The sequence below is a fragment of the Hypanus sabinus genome, chromosome 2, assembly GCF_030144855.1.
Source record: "Hypanus sabinus isolate sHypSab1 chromosome 2, sHypSab1.hap1, whole genome shotgun sequence".
Lineage (NCBI taxonomy): Eukaryota > Metazoa > Chordata > Chondrichthyes > Myliobatiformes > Dasyatidae > Hypanus > Hypanus sabinus.
The window spans coordinates 69,630,102-69,653,398 of NC_082707.1; the positions used below are offsets into that span (position 1 = coordinate 69,630,102).

Here is a 23,297-nt window from a genome sequence, read left to right on the forward strand (position 1 = left end):
GAGCAAAAAAATTGCTGCGAACATGAGCTGTAAAGAGTCCTTGGAAGTTTCCATTTCTTAGTACCCATAAATGCTGTTTATTACAGAGCTGTCATTTAAAGGTTTTTCTCCAAGTTTTCAATGTACCTTCCACTGCTCCTGGGTTTGCATTACTGTAGCTACATCCGGAAACATTTTCTATCCACCTGCCTTTGCTAGTTTCCCATCTGGTGTCCGCGATAGGTCAAACAAACTTTTGTGCAAGAAGAAAGGCTCACCATTGTAGCTCTCCACCTCAGATCAGAGTGAACAGGGAAAAGCCACGCCCCTGGTTAATTTGTTTCTCAGAGAGCACTGGTTGAGTACAAAGAGAAAACTGCTTTCCTGAAGCACAAAGGTTTACATTGTGGGGCAGTTGCAACAGGGAAATACAGAAATAAATTTGAGAATACCTCCCATTCATCATCCAGGTTGATTTTTCACCAATCACAAACAAGAGAAAATCTGCAGATACTGGAAATCCAAGCAACACACACAAAATGCTGGAGGAACTCAGCAGGCCGGGCAGCATCTATGGAAAAGAGTATAGTCGACGTTTTGGGCCGAAAGCCTTCATCAGGACTGAAAAAAAGTGATGAGTCATCACAGCAAGAAGGGATGGGGGAGAAGAGAGACACACGTGATGGGTGAAACCGGGGTGGGGGGGCATTACTATAAGTTTGAGAAATTGATGCTCATGCCAATAGGCTGGAGAAACATAAAGTGTTGTTCCTCCAGTGTGTATACAGGAGGCCACATGGAGCACCAGATACAGTAGCTGACCCCAACAGACTCACATATAAAGTGTCACCTCATCTGGAAGGACTGTTTGGATGCGTGAATAGTAGTGAGGGAGGTGGTGTAGGGGCAGGTGTAGCACTTGTTCTGCTTGCAAGGTTAAGTGCCAGGAGAGAGATCAGTGGAGAGGGATGAATGGACAAGCGAATCGCATAGGGAGCAATCTGTGGAAAGCAGAAAGTGGGGTGGGGGGGGGTAGCGAAATGTGTGCTTGGTGGTGGGAACCCGTTGGAGATGGTGGAAGCAATGGAGAACCATGTGCTCTACACAGAGGTCGATGGGGGTGGGTGAGGACAAGAACCTTATCTCTGGTGGGGTGGCAGGAGGACAGGATGAGGGCAGACATGCGCGAAATGGAAGAGATGTGGTTGATTGTGGAGGAAGGGAAGCTCTTTTCTTTGAAGGAGAACATCTTAATTCTGAAGTGAAAAGCCTCATCTGGAGAGCATATACGGTGGCGATGAAGGAATTGAGGGAAGGGGATGGCATTTTTACAAGTGACCAGGGTCGGAAGAGGTGTAGTCCTTGAATTTCCAGTACTGCCCCCACCCCTCCTACGCATTCCTCATTCCCAATTCCCTCTCACCTTATCTCCTTACTTGCCTAGCACCTCCCTCTGGTGTTCCTCCCCCTTTCCTTTCTTCCATGTCCTATCAGATTCTCCCTTCTCCAGCCCTTTATCAGCCAAATTCCTAGGTCTTTACTTCAACCCTCACCCCCCCCCCCCCACCCCCGCCCCGGTTTCACATATCACCTTGTTTCTTCCTCCCCTCCCCCATATTCTTACTCTTGACTCCTCACCATTTTTTTCCTATAGTCCCCATGTCCCTATAGCCCAAAACGCCAACAGTACTCTTTTCCATAGATGCTGCCTGGCCTGCTGGAATTCCTCCAGTATTTTGTGTGTGTTGCTTTAATTTTTCCACCAAAGTTAACTTTCTTCAATTAATTACATTGGGACTGACATTTTACCTCAATACAAGATTAAAGGGATCTGTCAATATCTGTCAAACTCAATACTGGGCCATTATTAGACCATGGAAATGGGGGAGGCCTTATCCTTTTGAGAGTGGAACTGCTTTCTGACAATACTCCAACTTACTTTTAATTGGAAGAATGCTGTGATAGACTCAATATCATGATCTGCGTCAATTAAGCAATAGAGCTGCTTCACATCTGTTCAGGATTCAAGCAGCCTTCTTGTCAGTAGCTCCAGGGGATATTACTGAGATTACATTTACAAGATGGAGAAATGTGAATTCCCTATCATACTCAGGCTGAAGAATCACTACCAGTGAACTCCGGTTAACTGACCCATCTTTTAATCAGTGCAGCTGCTTATTTGGGACAACTCTTCAAGAACAAATACAAATTAACAAAATGGCTGAGAGTCCCTTCACTTATATGGGACACTATATCACTTAACTGGGACAGGAGACTTGGCAACACATGCAAAATGCTGGAGGAACTCAGCAGGCCAGGCAGTATCTATGGAAAAAAGTACAGTCAGCGTTTTGGGCCAAAACCCTTTGGCAGGACAGTGGGTTTTGCTCTTTCTAACTAGCATCAGTCACGTGCACTTGAGGCTGTAAACACCACACTATGCTTAGAGTGAACAGTTTTTAAAATAGAGTCAGCTGCGTGTGTTTGTGTTCAAATAGCAGTGATTGAACAGCTAGCTATTAAATATACTTCGGTTTTCAAACCCCCAGGTTGTATATTTTGTAACTTTTTAGAGGGGGCGGGCTCTCTAAGGAGTGTAGTTAAAAAAAAGGTCATGGTTATAAATCTACTACATTCAGTATATAAAAATTAGACTGGAGATCAGAGTGAGGACTATTAAAAACAAGTTCCTCTCATGGGGCCCACTCAGAAACAGTATGGAAAGCTCACACCTACGTGAATGCTCAAGAATTCCAGGAATTTCTATTATCTGCAAAGGAGGCTTCATCCCCTCCACCATCGGATTTCTAAAAAGTCTGTATATACCTCTTCACTATTCCTTATTTTGCACTATTCGTTTTTAAAATTTATAGTAACGTTATGTCTTTGCACTGTATTTCTGCCACAAAATTTGATGACATACATGTTGGTGATAATACCCGATTGATTTGTGTTGTTTTTTGCTGATATATGAAGCAGCCAAAACAGCATATATTTTCCATACTTACTGCAAATTATCTAATAGTCCTAATTCGATTACAAATTTCTAAAAATAATCAAGATAAGCGAAGTCTCATGCTTCTATTAGCATCCTATCACTTCATCCATACCACTCTGAAATGAGAAAATAATCTGGGTTAAGGAAGAATTTCTGAATATAAAGACCTTAAAGTCTTCGGCATTTGAAAACAAGACTGTCTCCTTCACTCTATAGATGCAGCCTGACCTACCCAGTTGCTCCAGAATTTTGTTTGCTTTATTTTAAATTTTCTACTTCAGGACAGTTGGGATTCTCACAGTTTTCTGCACTATTCCAAATATTAGTTCCAAGGTTTCAGCATTTACTTGTCAGGGATTCACAAAAGACTGCAGGGATGTTACACTCTTTCACAGAGGCTTTGTGAACACAATTGAATCTTTTCCTCTATCCATCTGGTAATCTCCTGATGTAACAGAGCTTGGAATATAGCAGGGTTCCCAGCCTGGCATCCATGGACCCTCTGATAATGGGATTGGTCCATGGCATAAAAAAGGTTTGGGAACCCCTGGAATATAGCAACAGATTTGAACACCACTCCACTGTCACAAGGCAACATTGACACTGCTGAGCCAAGTTAATACCATGGGCAAAAGATGTGTACATCACTTTGTGAAAGGGCAACTTGGAAATGGAATGCCATTTTTATTGAGTGAGATTCCCCTTCAAAAATGAGCTAGACTGGAAGTTTCAGTGATTTCTCCCATGTGTTAAGTGCATGCTTCATGACCCTTTGGCTGATTCTTACATCAGTCCAATTTGCCTTGGTCATTAGTGTACAAGACACAATCCTGAAAGAAAAAGGGTAATTGAGAAGGACCTTGAGAAAGGTCTAATCAACATGTCAGTGAGACACAATTGATCCTCTTGATTAGATGCAACAGTCAGAGGAATAAACACCATCCTCTGATAAGGAATGGCTGACACATTGAATAGGAAAAACTAACTTACATGACATCCTCCTCTTGAAAAAATAATTGAAGCCACAAACCTATCATAGGTTTCTTATCTGTTTCTTCAGAGACTAAGGCAAAGTACAACACAGCAACACCCTTGATCTAGACACCAGTACAGTGACTCATCAAAAAGCTGCAATGATGCCCACATTAACCATGACACCACAGCTACAGAAAACTGGTAACTGTCTAATCCCACTCTGTTACTTCCATTATCCTGACCCCAACACATCAATGACAAGTGTTGGGGAAAAACATCAAATGCTCAAAATGTCAAGGGTCCTAAGATACAAGCTCTCCTTAGGCTGCCTCACATACAACCTGATAACCGCCCCCCCCCCCCCCCATCAATAGTTTCTATGTGGTATGAGCTGGTCTGAAGCTCAACATATTTTGCATTTTTGAAGAGATTCTTGGCCACTCACAAAGTAAGACTTATTGGATGATTTCATTTGGAGGTCCAGAAACTAATCACCAATGGCAGGTTGTAAACTCCACCACTTTGGAAAGAAATTCACAGGTTTATCGATACCTGCAGGCTATGATCGAACAGAAAACCAATGACTGCAGAGCACAGAGTGATTGGAAGAAGGACTGAAGATCCAGAATCTTGCCAATAACCATGAAACATGGGAACTCTTCAGGACTAGACAGGCCAACAGCAAGTCAAACACCAGAAGGCTTACCCTGCTGAGAGCCAAAGGATGGGAACAGAGGACAAAGAGGCAAACAATGGAAAGAACACTTTGGAGAACTTCTCAGGTCATAGATGTCAAAAATTCCAACCCAAAGCACAGATCTGGTCCAATCTCACAGCCACAGCTAACTGACTGACAAAAAGCCAAACTACATGTCATCTCAAAAACAAGGCCTTGAAAGCAAATGATACTCTCTGTTAAAACACACTCAAAATGCTGGAGGAACTCAGCAAGTCAGGCAGCATCTATGGAAGTGAATATATAGTGGATGTTTTGGACTGAGACCCTTCATCAGGACTAGAAAGGATGGGGGCAGAAGCTAGAGTAAAAAGGAGAGAAGGAAGACATTTTGGAAGGTGATAGGTGAAACCGGATGAGTGGGAACAGTAAAAGACTGGAGAAGGAATCTGATAGGAGAGGAGGGTAGGCCACAGGAGAAAGGGAAAAAGGTGAGGCACCAAAGGGAGGTGCTAGGCAGATGAGGAGAAGAGTCAAGAGGTCAGAGTGGGGAATAGAAGAGGGAAGGGGAGGGAAAAAATTACCAAAAGGAGAAACTGATGTTCATGTTGTCAGGTTGGAGGCTAACTAGATGGAATACGAGATGTTGCTCCTCCACCCTCCGTGTGGCCTCATATAGCAAAAAAGATGCTACATCTGCCATTCACCTCCTCACTCACCTCAATTCAGGGCCCCAAACAGTCCTTCCAGGTGATTCAGCCTCCTCTACATTGGTTAGACCCGAAATAAATTAGATGACTGTTTTGTCGAGCACCTCCGCTGCATCCACCAAAAGCGAACATCTATTCCTATAGATGCAGCCTGACCAGCAGAGTTCCTCCAGCATCTGGTGTGTGCTGCTCTGGAGTTCCAGCATTTGCAGAATTTCTTGTGTTTATGTTTATGATGTTCGGTTAAAGTTCAAGATACTCATGTTTGTTTATGATGCTTGGTTAAAGTTTAACATACCTGTGTTTTTGTTTATGATGCTTGGTTAAAGTTTAACATACCTGTGTTTTTGTTTATGATATTGGTAGAGAGGAGATTCAATCACAGGCTCATAGCCTTATCTCCAACGTTTAGGAAAAAGAGAACTTGTGTGGCCACTGGGAGGTTCTGCTTTCTCTTCATGTCCCATTCTGATATGCAAACATGAGGAAATCTGCAGATGCTGGAAATTCAAGCAACACACACAAAATGCTGGTGGAACGCAGCAGGCCAGGCAGCATCTATAGGGCTGTCGACGTTTCGGGCCGAGACCCTTTGTCAGGACTCATTCTGATATGTCTATCCATGGCCTCCTCTACTGTCAAGATGATGCCACACTCAGGTTGGAGCAACAACACCTGATATTCCATCTGGGTAGCCTCCAACCTGATGGCATGAACATTGATATCTCTAACTTCCGTTAATGCCCCTCCTCCCCTTCTTAAACCATCCCTTATTTATTTATTATTCCCCCTTTTGCTCTCTCCTTTTTTTCTCTCTCTGCCCCTCCACAATCACTCCTTGCCTGTTCTCCATCTCCCTCTGGTGCTCCCCTCCCCCTTTCTTTCTCCCTAGGCCTCCAGTCCCATGATCCTTTCCCTTCTCCAGCTCTGTATCCCTTTTGCCAATCAACTTTCCAGCTCATAGCTTCGCCCCTCCCCCTCCTGTCTTCTATCATTTCGGATCTCACCTCCCCCTCCCACTTTCACATCTCTTACTATCTTTTCTTTCAGTTAGTCCTGACGAAGGGTCTCGGCCCAAAATGTCGACTGTGTTTCTTCCCATAGATCAGGGGTTGGCAACCCGCAGCTCCGGAGCCGCATGCGGCTCTTTCATCTCTGTGCTGCGGCTCCCTGTGGCTTTGGAAAATAAATGATGAGTATTTAATTAAAATGTATTTTGTTAATTTGTTAGATTTTGAAATGTAATTCTAAATTTGAAGATTATGGTGATCTTATACAATCTAAATAAAACGTTGTGGCGACCCATTTCCTGGCACATCCGAACCGGCTCACAATTAGCCAGCATTCCGGCTAAGGGAGATCACCTACGGGGGTTTTTGAGTACGTGTCTTTTGGAGCATCTGCACCCACGGGGGGGGGGGGGGCAGGTTGAGGGAGGCTTAAAAGTAAGGCTGTTTAGTTCGAATAAAGTTATCTTTGACTGCAGTTTACCGACTCTGTGTCGTTATTTTAGCGCTGCGTGTAGCACACCGCTACAACGTGTTTTTAATCGCTATTAATATACGTCACCACTGCCAATGCCTGACACCCGCCAGTGCGTGATTTCTTTTAATTTTTTGATCCAAGGTAGGCTAACTATGGAGTAACCTTCAACCCAACGTCTTTTTTTCAGAGTTCAAAATGTTTTTGTTGCATGCAGAAATGTAATTTCGTTTTCTCTGCAGGAGTTCATCGATTTCATAAATGCAACACTTTATAGTTTGTTTATACATAGCATAAAGACAAAAAACAACTTTGTATGCAGTGTTATTTCATTTTAAATGTCAAACAGGTTTTGTGGCTCCCAGTGTTTTCTTTTCTGTGGGAAACGGGTCCATATGGCACTTTCAGTGGTAAAGGTTGCCGACCCCTGCCATAGATGCTGCCTGGCCTGCTGTGTTCCACCAGCATCTTGTGTGTGTTGCTTGAATTTCCAGCATCTGCAGATTTCCTCATGTTTGCAGCCCACAAATAACTGATTTTTCAAAAGAGTGATTGAATTGATCCCATTCCTCCATTTATTCCCAATATCCCCAAAATATTTTTCACCACACTTAACCAAATCCAAAAAAAATTGATAGATTCAAACTTATTGGACATAGTGGTTACAGCAGCCACCATTTACTTTGTTACTTTTTAAATAAAGAAAATGAAGAACGACTTTACATTTATAATCAAATAGCCTGAATAACTGTCAGCAGAAAATGAAAGTTTGAATTTAGAAGCTTGAGGAAGTCATCTAGGCTCATTCTTGATTAACCAAGCACTGTAAACAGTCGTTCCAATCTGATTAGTCAAAAACGATTTCATGAATTGCCAAATACGTAATCCTGCTACTGCAGATTACAGGCTTCAAAGAAAGACTTACAATGACATGGTTTGTCAACAAGATACATTACATCAATGATCACAAGATTGTTTTTTTTAATTCTCTTGGTATCCAGGACAAAATAAAGTCTAAATCTAACAAAATTCTTAGCTGGAAAAGGTTTATTTAAAGCATGCAAATGAAAGGCCCAGTGTGGGATTATCATGCCTTTAGCAGAGTTTTTTTTAAATCTACCTTTTAAATTTGACCAGTTAAGCATTGAATCCACAAAATAAAATCTCGCCAACAGATGCCCAGTAACACATATGCAACATATCCCCTTGCCAGGATGTTGGCTTTAATATAAACCCACACCTTACTTGTTTCATAACAAAAGAAATTGGAGCAGGATGAGGCCTTTCACCCCACTCCCTCCCCAAACCTGCTCTGCCATTCAACAACTTAATTGTCACTAATTTTATGCTACTAAAGTCCCCTGATCCCTTTAATATATAAAAGAAAACACTCAACCTCTTGACAGCCTATGTAATTCCCTTAGATAGAAATTCAAGAGTCACCACCCTCTGAGTGAGGATATTTCTCCTTATATATCAGGGCTGAATGGCCTTTTTTTTGTTTTGAAATGAAACATTACTCTCCTGTTCTAAATACCTTGAAGAGAAAATCTAACATCCATTTCACTTATTGAAACTCTACCAATAGACTTCAGGTTATGAGAGTTCCATGCCCAAGAACTCTTTGGAAACTGGAACTGAGCAGTTTTTGGGAGAGGATCACGCAAATACTGCACTGGGAGCGTGAGCACTCAATGAAAGAACAGCCACCAGCCTTTTTCACTGACCTAGCGTGTCCACTCAGCTTTCCCAGATCAGCTTGGCTTCACCTTTCAATTGCTGCAGCTTGGAGAGGTGGGTTGGACTGAAGAAAAGGGACACAGAAGTCAGAGGCTGAGAATTTGGGGTCCCAGATATCAGAGAGCCCAGCACTTGAGGCCCAGTGTTCGAGTTCCTCATTCATCGTCATTGAAGAGTCGATACTGAAGATTGAATTCTGAAGGTCAATTTTTAGTCCATTGGTCAAGGCCTGAAGGCCAGAACTCTGAGTCCACTGGAGGTTGCAGTTGGGAGTCTGAAGACAGCCTGCCCTGGTGTTGGAGGATTCTGTGTGCATAAATTTGTGAGGGGGGGGTAGTGGTGGAGGAGCGAAGGACAGTGCTTGTTTTGTTGCTTGTGCCCACTTTGCTGTGTTCTGTGTTGCTCTGCTGAGCATTCTGGACTTTGGTGTCCAAATGTGTGGCGACCCTTGTGGGCTACTCGCACTACCTCCTCACGCTAAGTTGTTGTTAACACAAATAACACATTTCACTGTATGTTATGATGTACATGATAAATAAATGAATCTGAAATAACCCATTCCCACCCACCAGAATATGCCTGCATCTCCACAGCAGCGAACATTATTCCACTTGTCTCCCAAATGGACATTTACAAGCTTGGGGCATCCATAACCCAGAGAGGACCTGCTACTTTAATGCACGCATCAATGAAGCTACTTCTCATTCATCTAATTTCTGAAGAACTGAGGCCTAGATTATGCAACCTCTCCTCATGACATCCCTCACACTCCAGGAGTCAGTCTTGTGAACCTTTGCTGAATTTCCTCTAACAGATACATCATTCATTTGGTAACAACAAAATTTCACTGGTAACAACAAAATTTCACACAAATAGACGTACGGACACAACAGCACAATAAGGCCAATCAGCCCATCAAATCTCCTCTGCCGTTCCACCATACCCAATTTATTATCCCGCACAATCCCATTCTTTTGCCTTCTCCCCGCAAACTTTGACCCCGTTACTAACCAAAAATCTATCAACCTCCGCTTTAAATATACCCAATGACTTGGCCCCCATAGCCATCTGTGCCAATAAATTCCACAGATCCACCACCCTCTGGCTAAAGAAATTCTCTCATACATTAAACCTTTCATTCCTGGAATCATTCTTGAGAATCTCTGAACCCTCTCCAATCCTTTCTTAGATAGGGGGCATGAAACTCTTTACAATATTCCAAGCTTCTTCCCTCAGCCATCCAATTGCAAAATGGACATTGAACCCATGAACATTACCTCACCTTTAAAAAATTGAGATTTTGCACTATATTTAACTATTTAATATACATACTTACTGTAATTGATTTATTTACTTTTTTCTAAATTATCAGACGATGCGTTGTACAGCTGCCGCTAAGTTAATAAATTTCATGACCTATGTTGTTGATATCAAACATGATTCTGATTCAAATGTGGTCTGACTAAAACCTTATAAAGCCTCAGTATTACATCCTTTTTTTTTCCTCTTGAAATGAATGCTAACTTTGCTTTTGCTTTCCTTGACAGCAACTCAACTTGCAATTTAACCTTTAAAGAACCTGCACAAGCAGCCACAAGTCCATTGGACCCCCAATTTCTGAATTTGCTCTCCTTTATTCCTTCTACCAAACTGCATGACCATAGACTTCCCTACAGTATATTCCACCTGGCACTTGTTTGCCCCATTCTCCTAATCTGTCCTTCTGCAGCCTCCCTACTTCCTTAACACTACCTGCCCCTCCACCTATCTTTGTATAATCTGTGTTTGGCCATAAATCCATCAATTCTGTCATCCAGATCACTAACATAAAACATGAAAAGCAGTCCCAAAACCAGCCCTTGCTGAACACCACTAGTCACCTGCAGACAACCAGAGATTTTTCGCTCTTCACCTCCTTCCAGTCAGCTAATCTTCTGTCCATACTAGCATCTTTCATGTAATACCATGAAGTCTTAATTTGTTAAGTAGCCGTCAAAGGCCTTCTGAAAATCCAAGTGAACAACATCCATTGACACACCTTTGTCTATTCTGTCTGTTACTTCCTTAAAGAATTCCAACAGATTTGTCAGGAAAGATTACTCCTTAAGGAAACCATGTTGACTTCAGCCTATTTTATCATGTGCTTCCAAGTACCCCAAAACCTCATCCTTAATAATGAACTGCAACTTCCTGCTAACCACTGAAGTCAGTCAGACTAACTGGTTTATAATTTGATGTAGTTTGCCTCACTCTCTTCTTAAAAAGTGAAGAGTCATTTCAAAGATTCACAACTCTGAATGGAAGGAATGAATTTTTCCTCTTCTTCAAATTAAATGACTTCACCTTACAGGAACTAAATTCGCTTGCTCCAGATTTTCCCACTGGAGGAAACATACTAAAAATATTCTCTATTTCAATACAATCACCCTCATTCTTCCAGCTCCAAGCACTGTAGGTCCAATGTCTTAATCTCTCTTTGTAACTCACTTTCATCCCAGGAATCAATCTTTCAAATCTTCTTCCCACTTGATCCAAGGCCAGGCACAAATAACAAAATATCCCGACTCGTGCACTCGAATCCTTTCACAATATGAAGACCACATACCATTCACCTTCTGAAATGCATACTGCATCTGTGTGTAAACTTGCAATAACTAATGCATAAGAACAGCAACATTTCATAATCTCTCCACATAATAACATAGTACTTCTCTTTTTACTAACTAAATTTGGACATTTACCCTGCATTGCACTCTATCTGTTCTTCTATCCCCTTGAAACCTCTTTGCTCCTACTTCGTTTTGTATTAGACATGAACTTAGAAATGTTCTGTTTAGCCCCTTTGGCCAAATGACCAATATTGTTTGTGGATACTTCAGAATGACCCCTGATTCCAGAATCCAGCTTGAGGTGGACCAATTTATTCCCCTGCTTTTTTGATAAGACAACCTGCATTTCCTGGCTTAGGGATCAAGGAAGTTTTTTTTAAAAAAACCAATCTAATACTAACTAGGTAGAAATTTATTATGCATAGTCAATTTTCAATTGATCTTACTATCAACTAACTTCTGCGAAAAACAGTGAAGAAATCATATTAAATTTGAATGATATAATAAAAAGCAATTCAGTCTAAATAATATAAATAAATGCATGATCTAAATTAAATAATATAAATAGATGCCCAATCAAAATTAAATAATCTAGTTTCTTCAGGCTTTCACAAATATAATTTGCTATATTTGAATGAAGATGAATGAGGAACCATTGGGAGAATGATATATTACTCTAATAATATTACTATTCCAATAATATTCGGCATAGATTGGGAGACAGCTTTGCCAAGCACCTATGCTCCATCCGTCAGAAAAAGCGGGATCTACCCATTTTAATTCTATTTTCCATTCTCATTCTGATATGTCAGCCCATGGACTCCTCAACTCCACACTCAGATTTGAGGAGCCAACACCTTATATTCCACCTGGGTAGCCTCCAACCTACGACAAGAATGTCAATTTCTCGAACTTCCAGTAACTTCCAGTAATGCCCCACTCCACTCTCCTTCACCATCTCACCTTACTGTATCTCCTTACCTGTCCATCACATGCCTCTGGTGATCCTCGCCCTTCCCTTTCTTCCATGGCCTTCTGACCTCTCCTATTCGATTCCCCCTTCTCCAGCCCTTTCTCTCTTTCACTAATCGACTTCACCCTTCCCCCCTCTCAGTTTCACCTATCACCTACTACCTTGTGGATCTTCCTACCCTCCTCCCACCTTCTTATTCTTGACTACTCATCTTTTTTTCCCTCCAGTCCTGATGAATGGTCTCGGCCCAAAACATCGACTGTTTACTCTTTTCTCTTGATGCCGCCTGAGCTGCTAAATTCCACCAGCATTTTGTGTGTGATGCTATTATAATTTGTAATATTCTAATCAAATAGCTCCAAAACCTGGGCCTCTGTACCTCCCTCTGTATTTGGATGCTTCACTTCCTTACTGGCAGACCAGACTCTGTGCAAGTCGGTAACAAAATTTCCTCCTCGCTGACCATCAACACTGGTGCACTTTAAAAATGTCCACTTAGCCCGCTGCTCTACTCTCTCTACACCCACGATTGCATGGCTAGGCACAGCTCAAACACCATCTATAAACTTACCAATGAGACAACTATTGTGGACAGAATTTCAGATGGTGATGAGGATGTATTCAGGAGTGAGATTGTCAGCTGGTGTCACAGCACCACACTCAACCAGCTGATAATGGAAAGCATTCTAAATGGTTGCATCACTGTCTGCACATAATCAGGAATTTCCGCAGAAAGTTGTAAACGCAGGCGAGCTCCATCACGAGCACTGGCATCCCCAGCATCACAGCCACAAAATGCGATGCCTCAAAAAGGCAGCATCTATCATATAGGATCCCTATCACCACATGCCCACTTTTCATTGCCACTAGCAAGCAGGAGGTACACAAGTCTGAAGACAGACATTCTATGTTTCAGGAACAGCTTCTTCCCCTGTGTTATCAGATTTCTAAATGGACAATAAACCCATGAGCATTACCACCACTTTTTCCTATTCTTTTGCAATACTCATTCAGTTCAATTCTCTTTTTATGTATACTTATTGCAATCTGTAGTTTTTCTTACCATGTATTACAATCATTGCTGCTGCAAATTATCAAATTTCACAACGTATGCCAGTGATATTAAACCTGATTCTATTTATTTCTAAACAGTTGCATTTTCAATACCAGAGTAAAATATTCATTACAAAGTATTGAAAAAATAGCAGACTGGAAGAAATTAGTGATAATTCATACACCATGATAATTGTCAGATGCGTGTAACAACCACCTTCAGAGAGATTAGATTAGAAAACATATTTTAGGCATATCTTAGGATGCCTCCTTTAATAATTACAATTAAAAAATCTACAGATGAATATCAGCAGAGAATGTTTATCTCAATCGTGATGCCCAATATGTAGAATACATTGCTTCTGCTCATCTGTTGCCTCAGAACTGACCTTTGGGTTTAATTACCAGAAATTATTTCCAAGCAATGTCAATAAAGAAATAAATCTGGAATTGAAACAAAACGTTTCAATGTCAACGTGGCCAGTTACAAAACAATATCTACTCTTCTATTGTTAAAACAAGCCAACCAATTTATTTCTATATAACTTATAAATCTTATATAACTTAAGAAAAAAAGTAGGAATAATCAATCAATTATATGCATTTTACTGAAATACTTTTCTAATAAATGGTTTAACGTCCTTATAACCTTTGTGATAATTGTTTATGAATTCTGTGGGTTATGGTCAAAATACTAGAAAAGTCAAAAAGTCTGAAATGAAATAAAAGGAGAAATAAATCACATTTCAGACAGTAGCTGAAGAGCAGAATTAAGGAAAAACTTGCATTGAAATGCCCTTCTCACAAATAGCAATGACAAATATTATCATGCAAACACAAACAATTCTAATTGATAGCTATGAGAAACAAAGTTTAAATAGCCACATGACATTTGGTGCCTTTGAGATTTTTAATAACTAAATTTAGCTGCTGAGCAAGAATTGAGTAACCTTCCAAGTCAACTTGGGAAATGGTTAAATATAAAGTTTCATCTCAATTTAAACTATCAAATTAATTATTCTCCTTTCCAAATACAGTCGGCCCCTCCTTATCCGCGAATTCCGCATGCGTGAATTCAACCAACCGCGAATCGCGAAAACCCGGAAGTGCTCTTCCAGCACTTGTCATTCAAGCATGTACAGACTTTTTTTCTTGTCATTATTCCCTAAACAATGCAGTATAACAACTATTTTATATAGCATTTACATTGTATTAGGTATTATAAGTAATCTAGAGATGATTTAAAGTATACGGGAGGATGTGCGAGGGTTATTGTGGATCGGGATTGAAAAAAATCGGAAGTTCTCTTACGAAGTAAGTCGGAACAGGTACATCCGGTATTATTTAGTGTCAGTTATTCAGTAAATAGTATATATTTTACCTTTCTATGCATATAAAACACCTAAGAACGTATGTTTAAATGCCGGGTTTGGGAACTTATTCCTGAGTTTGATCCAGTGACAGACCACTCCCGAGTGCGCTCTCCACCGTGCCGGGTTGATGTGGAGGATCAAAAACCCAAAGCCCCAAAACCCAATAATTAAACCACTGGGTTGCTTAGTAATAATTGTAGTTTTCATCAGGGCAGAGCCTTCCTCACTTTATCCTTTAAAATTGTTCCAATTGTTGATGGATGTAGCCTAACGCTTTTCCAAAGACGTTTTATCTCTTTCCAATCGCTTTATTATTTCTACTTTATTTTCAATCATGATCGTGATTATTTTCGTGAACAGCAACACTGCGGGTTCAGACCTCTGCCACCGGGTCCTAATGTCCACTGCACTGAGACAGGTTGAATAAGGTCTGGGGTTCCGCTGGGTCCGAAGGTCCAGCACATTGAGACAGGTTGAATAAAGGACTTGAGCATCCGGGATTTTTGGTATCTGCGAGGGGTCCCGGAACCAATCCTTCGCGGATAAGGACAGCCAACTGTACATGGGCATCTCTAGCAAAAACATCCATTACTGACCATGTTTAAAGGCTCTAGAAAGATATTGAACCACCTTCTTAAATTGTTGTCATCCATACAATAACTGTACTCTAGGCTCCATTGGGGAGAGACTGCCAAGATTTTAACCCAGCAATATTCTTCCAACTCAGATTGAGACACAACTAGAATTAAATTACAATTACAGGGGTCCCAATTTGTTAAATTAAATTGATTTATTGTTGTCACATGTATTGTGGTACAGTGAGAAATTTTATTTTGCATTTCACATCCATAAAGATCATTTTACCATATCAGTATTAGAGGTAGTACAAGGGGAAAAAAATCGATAACAGTTTGCAGAATACAGTGCACCCATTACAGAGAAAGTACAATACCAGTCATAGATGCAAGGCTAGATAAAGTAGATTGTGAGCTAAAAAATCCAGTGCCCTTCTAAATAGACTCCTTTGTCCTTCAGAAATGAGGTTGATTTGCTTCCAGTACAGTTCTGATACCTAGAACTGGCAGTATTACAACTTGCAGATAAACTATTGTGCACAACTGGTCAAGGTAGTGAACAAGTAATAGTAGTTGGATTGTTATCCAGACAAGAGACTACAGTGAACAGCACCCTTACTTGCTTCAGTGATGGTGAGGCTAGTATGGGAACCAGAGACTTTTCCACAAATGTGGACAAAAGGTTGTGGCTGTGGGAGATGGATGTGTGCTCAATGCTGCAGTCTTTCCACAACTTCTGCGTGGACTCAAGGATCTTAATCAAACGTGAATGCTCCATTTCTACAGATTGGTGGTCATGAGGCAGAGCTTCTCCTGTGTTGGTCGAGGTATTGTATCTAATAGACGTCAGTCATGCTACATGTTGTCAAAAGCTACCTTGGTGTCAGTAACTCACACTCATCTTTGGAATTTAACTCTCAACCTATATTTCAACTAAGTGCACATTAGTGAACAGCTGACTGGTAGGTACTGCTGAATGTGGTGGTAACTAGACTGATCGACTCATTGAAAGCAGTTATCAGTGAGGTAAAGGGAAGTGCACGTAACTGAGGAGACTGGGATGTCATAAGGTATGACACTGCATGACTATATGAGGTTGTGGCTTAATTTGTCCATAGGGTGGCTCTGACTCAGAGAGGCATGAACATTAAGTTCTCCAACTTTGGGTATTTTTTCCCCTCTTGCTTCCCTCCTCCCCAATTTCTCACTCTGCCACTCCCCTTACCTCTTCCTCATCTGCCTATGACGTCCCCCTGGTGCCCTTCTTCCTTCTCTTTCTCTTATGGTCCACTCTCCTCTCCTATAAGATTCCTGCTTCTCCAGCCCTTTACTTGTTACACCTATCACCACCCAGTGACTTCTTTCAAACCCTCCCCCACCTACCCCAGTTCCATCTATCATCATCTAGCTTGTACTCCTTCCCCTCACCCCCACCTTCGTATTCTCTCTTCCCCCTTCCCATCCAGTCCTGATGAAGAGTCACAGCCTAAAATATTCATTTCCATAGATGCTGCACAACCTAAGTTTCTCCAGCATTTTGTGTGCATTGAGTGGCTCTCCTTACTTTGACTAGGTCTCGGGGTCAGCAAACAGATCAATTCACTACATGTGCTTTATCACGTCTATTGCTGGGCTGCTCTTCTGGTTTTTTTTGCCCCCTTGTTATTGACATTTCAGTGGCTCATGTTTTAGAGTCTCCTATGTCATTTTGAAGAGCATTTAGAACTTCGAGAGGTATTACAAATAGATTCTATTCTGCATGAAAAGCAAATTTCTTATCCTTAAAAGTACTAAATCTTGAAATCTTGTGGTCATCATTACAGAAAGCAAGATTTTTTTTAAAAAACAAAACTCAATTTCATTAACATATTAAGAATTCCCAAGCACCCTATGGGATTTAAATTCAAATCTTCAGATTATTACACCAGACATCTGGCTGCATATCTCACGATCTGTTGTGACTGAATTCAATTAAGATATATTCAGTACAACTTTTATAATAAAATCAAACTTTTTGGGAAATACACAAATAAATCACCAAATTGATTTAAATGGTGATACTCAATCAAGTTAATTTTTCAATGTTTCATCTTCAAGTATAACAATTTGAAATGTTGAGAAACAATGTTTTGTTTCTTGTCAATAAAAACAATAGTCCTATCCAGACCTCAAAACTGTAGAAATGGTGGCAATACACTCAGGTCAAAAAATTATTGATTCTCAAAATGCCTGCCCAATCTGAAATCAAAAGGAGTCATGATTTTTTCCCCAATGAGAAGAGCAGTTCCTCAAATGCACGTCATACAATTCACGTCCAAATTCATAGAAAATCCACAAGAGGCAATAATACATCATCATTCAGATGGAACTTAATGAGAAAAACTACCACAAAATTGGACACCATTCAACACAGCGCTATCGCCAAGCCAGTTTATTCCGAGTTCAAGTCCCAGTCCAGAGAATGGCACGACAGCGCTGAAGAGGACCCCAATATATACTCTCTAGAAATCCAAGGATATTTTCTCAGATATCAAAGTCAGATTGTTGTGTGCCTAATCACTTTTAAATAAATTCAGCTTTATTTTAATTGAGTTTTTAAAGTAAGGCTACTGCAACTAAAAAGTGAGCTTTCAAATCGATTATGTTCTACCAGAGCCGGACGTACAATAGGAGTCACTTGTCAAGAAAGTGGTATTCTCTGTTTTCATCAGTCAGCTACTAAGGGCAAGATGACCAATGCAGTCTGCTAGCATGTCCTCCCTTTTTCCACTTGTGTAACATGACTGGAGTTTAAGAGTTGAGATCAGCACCCGTGTGGAGCCGGATCCTACTTCCTCAATTTATGACTGACCTAAAATGACATCAGACAGAATGGACTAAACACAAATCGCTACCCAACTGGTGGCGCTCACACGGTGAAGTCAGACTTTATTGTCAACTAGCTACCACATTAAGACGCATTGCTCACAAGAGGCACCCATCGCACAATTTCAGAAATGCACTGCCCACTACAGATAGTTAATGTGACACCACAGCTGAAAATATCAAAGTACAAAAACAAACTAGTTCAAGTAACACACACAAAATGCTGAGGGAACTCAGCAGGTCAGGCAGCATATCTGTAAATGAATTAACAGGCGATATTGCGGGCCGAGACCCTTCAAGATAAACCCCGCAGGTACAGATTATGAATGACGCCCCACCTATATATGCAATACAAAAACAGAAACCTTATCTGAACAGAGTGCTGATTTGTCCGCCTCCCTCGGACAAGTACGCAGAATTGACGCAGGTTTATCGACCCTTTAGACATCCAGTACCACAGACAACCATTTGTTTTCATTAAGATGGCCCCAAGAGACACGTCGTTCAATAGACAATGGGTGCAGCAGGCGCTGAAACCCCCAGCGACGCGGTCACTTCCCCGTCCAGCCAATGGAACCCAACCCAGCAGAGCGAGCACGACTCTTACCTACCTGCAGAACCCGGTCCCAGAACAAACATTTACACACTATCAACTCGAAATAAAAACACATATAGGAAACAAACTCCCCACAAAGTCTGAACAAGAGAACTTTAACAGCCTAAACTTCATAAAGCCAAAACTACCCATTGCGAAACCCCTTACTGCCACTACAAAGGACTGGAAATACCACAAAGAGCAAGCTCTTCGTTTAAAAACCCAGTCTCCGAAACGTTACAATTGTTCGATAAAAATACCTTTCAGAGAAATACTTGTCCGCGTCGATCTGAGGTCAATCAGCAGTGGTTGAATCAATCCAGCTTCAGATATTTTCAATAGCCTTGCCGCTACTTTAAAGCAAAAGTCTAATTCTGTCTCTGCACTGTTAAATGTTCAGGCAGCCAGACTGCGAGTATGCCGTGGCTATTTATTTTTCTCCACGCTGGAACTTTTCGTACGGCTTGAAGGGTAACTTCTGACGAGGTTGGTAACAGAGAAACACCACCAGGATGGCGAGAACAACTCCGGCTTGGTGCAGGCAGCGTCCAAACCGGGAAAATCCGTAGAGATTTCACCCGGAAATACATTTGCACAGGGCCCTCCTTCGGTAGAACTAGTCATTTTTTTAAAAGCCAATTTAATAGTTAATTGCATATAGAGCTAATATCGTGATGCACCGAAAAAACATTACAGATTATTTAATCTGTATTCAGCACGCATTTTCTTTCCTGCCGAGCGGAAGGTTTCTAGTATGCACAGTTCCTACAATAAATCTAGCGTGTTTTTAGGATAGCTAATGCGAAAAATTTTACATTATAGCATTATTTTTGGAGTCAAACAGATATTCAGTTATCTGGGTGTAATATAAAGGCATGTGCAATCGTAACTCAAAAACAAAGTTGTACCACTTAGGAAGGTGGAATGATTAAATTTATTACAGGTGCGTGTAAATTCTAATACTAGATCAAAATAATCTATTATAAAATTATTCACTTTCTATCTCTCGCTACGTGCTAGATGAATTGAGCAAGCCAGGCAGCATCTCTGGAGGGGAATACAGTCGATGTTTCTGTCTGAGACTCTTTATCAGAACTGGAGAGTCACTTCTGTGTATGTTGCTCAAGAATTCCAGCATCTCGTGTTTATGACTTTCTTTCTCTTTATATATTTCGAGCAATGCCACAATTTTAAGTGTTGTGTGAGGTATAACTACTTTTTCCAGGGATAATTTAAGAGGAACTATAAATGCTGATCATACCAACTCTCCTTACATCACAGTAACGAATCAGGTGAAAGGGGAGCCAGAGTGAAGAATGGAAGAAAAGGGAAGAGGGAGGGGGGAAATTACTGGATATCCAAGAAACTGATATTTAGTCTCACTCTCCTCTTACTTTTTCTCTTCTTCTCAAAGCCCAGCTTCTCAATTTACCTCCCTGCAGTCATCCACCTGACTTCACCTTCTTGCCTACACTTCCCTTCACCCCACCTTCTTATTCTGGCTTCTTCTCCCTTCCTTTCCAGGGCTTATGAAGGGTCTTGGTCTGAAATATTGACGGTTTACTCCTTTCCTGGACTTGCTGAGTTCCTCCAGCATTTTGTATGCATCTCTCTGGATTTCCAGCATCCCTTATGTTTAAGATACAGCATGAGCCCTACAAGTAGCTGGAATTGAAGTAATTGAATCATTACTAAGGAAAACTTTGTATCCTGGTCGAGCAATAATGTTGAAATATTTAATATTCTTGTTTCTTGTTTCAATCTCAGTTGGTAAGATGTAGATATTCTCTATCAGGAGTGGGTCATATAATGGATTTACATTTGGAAATAAAAGTTGCAGTTGCTGAGATTAAGGTGTAGTGTAGGCCTCCGTTAGTCTCGATAGAGCATGGATTTGCGTCTTGGAAAGTTTCCAGAGCGCAAGCCTGGGCAAGGTTTTTCTTTGGAAGACTGGCAGTTGCCCAAGCTGCAAGTCTCCCCTCTCCACCAATGTTGTCCAAGGGAGGGGCATTAGGACCCATACAGCTTGGCACCTATGTCGTCCCAGAGCAATGTGTGGTTAAGTGCCTTGCTCAAGTAAGCCTCAGCCAAAGCTTGAACTAGTGACCTTCAGATAACTAGATGAACGCCTCAACCACTTGGCCCCCAAGCGCCAAGATTGAGCACCATAAATAATGAAGGACTTGTGTCATAAGAATTTTTTTTCTTACATTCTAAATTCTACAATCTCTTATGCAACTTTTAGGTAATACAGACAATCTGGTTTGGTGAGAAATCCCAAGAAAAGAACATCAGGACTTAAATAAGGTGAACAAATAACCTGAGAGACAGTTGGAATCAGCAAACAAAAAGTGCTTTCCCTAATCAACTCCCTCTGTCAGGATTGGAGCCGTTCACGGGTTGTGTATTTGTGTTTGTGTGGAGTGGGGTTTGAAAATTCTTGCATGAAGGTGAATACAGCTGCTTGGTTTTAGCAGCAGGGAGTATAGGTAACATAAGGTCTTGTTACACCTGTCACATTTAGAACTGTCTTCTCATCTCTAGAGAAGGCCACTGTGAGGTACTGCATCGATGATGAAAACAAGATGGGTCCAAAAGAATATTTAGAATCTGAAAAGTTAATAGTGTGACAAGGCAATCCTTTGCTAAAGACTCTTCTGACTATGATCACATTGGTAAGGGTGCCACCAAATGGCATCATTTGGTGCAACACACACGAAATGCTGGATGAGCTCAGCAGGTTCGACAGCATCAATGGAAGGATATTAACAGTTGACATTTCAGGCCCTTCACTGGAAAGAATACTACGTTCATGGAGTACTGTATTAAGTTTAGGTTAGCCCACTTTAGAAAAGATACCATTAAGCTGGAAAGAGCACACAAAAGGTTTACAAATTCATTGCCAGGATTTGAGATATTGAGTATAAGGAGAGGTTGGGCAGTCTTGGACTACTTGGAGAATATCAGAATGTCATTGGCTTGTGATGTGAAATTTGTTCACTTAGCAGCAGCAGTTCAGTGCAATACATAATCCAGCAGAGAGAGAGAAAAAGAAAAATAAAATAAAACATAATAATAAATAAACAAGTAAATTAATTATGTACATTGAATAGATTTTAAAAATGTGCAAAAACAGGAATACTGTATACTAAAAAAAGTGAGGTAGTGTCCAAAGCATCAATGTCCATTGAGGAATCAGATGGCAGAGGGGAAGAAGTTGTTCCTGAATTGCTGAGTGTGTGCCTTCAGGCTTCTGTACCTCCTACCTGATGGTAACAGTGAGAAAAGGGCATGCCCTGGGTGCTGGAGGTCCTTAATAATGGACACAGGCTTTCAGAGACACCGTTCCCTAAAGGTGTCCTGGGTACTTTGTAGGCTAGTGCTCAGGATGGAGTTGACTAGATTTACAAACCTCTGCATCTTCTTTCGGTCCAGTGCAGTAGCCCCTCCATACCAGACAGTGATGCAGCCTGTCAAAATGCTCTCCACAGTACAACTATAGAAGTTTTTGAGTGCACTTGTTGACATGCCAAGTCTCTTCAAACTCCTAATAACTATAGCCGCTGTCTTGCCTTCTTTATAACTACAAAAATATATTGGAAACAAGTTAGGTCCTCAGGGGAGACTGAGAAGTAATCTTAGAGAGGTGTATAAAATCACGAGGGCAACAGGTTGGGTGAATGTATTTAGTCTTTTTCCCGGATAGGGGAATCAAAAATTTGAGGGCATTAGTTTGAAGTGAAAATGAAAAGATTTAATAGAAACTTGAGAGTCAACATTTTTCTCACAGAGGATGGCATATATGTGGAATGAGCTGTGAGAAGAAGTGGTTGAAGCAGGTTAAAAAAATACAGCATAGGCCAGTTGGACTGAAGGGCCTGTTTCTCTAAAATTTTATGACTGTGACACAGAGCAGAAAAATAGAGCTCTTTCAGGCAGAAAATGGCTGTCCTTAAAGCTAAACATACTGCTTCTGATGAAAAGGTCACTTCGGATTTTCCATGCCTTCCTAGAAACTTTTCTTCTTCGTCCAATCAGACTGTCTACTGGACTGACCATACACCAAAATTTGCTTGCTGGAAATAAAACAACAAGACAGCTGTGGCTACCAATATTGCTTTGAACTGCTGAAAAAGAAAATTATAAAGCACTAATAGGAAGTAAAGCAGTATAAAGAATTGCTTTAAAGATATCCACAAAGGAATTTAAGATTTTAGCTCCAATTGTAAACAATAGAACTGATGCTCTAATGCAAAATACCAAGGAGTGGATCAACAACTCCAACAACATCTCCTTGATATAACAGAACAAAATCAACAGAACACGCAGGTAAATAAAAGCTGCAGATTTTGCAATGCATAAAATAATCTTAAAATGAGACAGCGATGATTACACAAACTTTGTAACTCCTTAGAAAAACAGAAAGATATGTGATTTCTCACCTAGTACTTCCACAATCCAGTAACAATCTCTTTATTTTGTTCAGGAAGTACAACAAAGCAGCTTTTGTAACACTGGAGACCAGTACAGAGAGAAATTAACATCTGAAATGATGGGTGCTTCACATAAACACCCAATAAAGATCTATTCATTTTGTATCCTGTTTATAACATACAGTTGTATTGCGTATTATTTAGTGCATCCATACAAAACGGTTGTATAGTGTTCCTAGGGAATCAGCCTTAGTGGCAGTC

The 23,297-nt window shown here is 40.8% G+C and overlaps 1 protein-coding gene across 6 annotated transcripts in view; it reads right to left on the reverse strand.

Moving 5' to 3' along the window:
• The window catches only part of pik3cb (phosphatidylinositol-4,5-bisphosphate 3-kinase, catalytic subunit beta), a 184,008-nt gene extending 164,854 nt beyond the window's left edge, over positions 1–19,154 (reverse strand). For 3 of the 6 annotated variants that reach the window (XM_059947939.1, XM_059947948.1, XM_059947954.1), the window contains exon 1: positions 18,864–19,154. The gene's annotated coding sequence lies outside the window, so the exon portion shown is untranslated. Of the gene's footprint in view, positions 1–18,373; positions 18,569–18,863 lie in introns of those variants that run through there. The other 3 variants (XM_059947980.1, XM_059947971.1, XM_059947961.1) reach the window with 1 other exon arrangement.
• Positions 19,155–23,297: the final 4,143 nt, after the last annotated feature.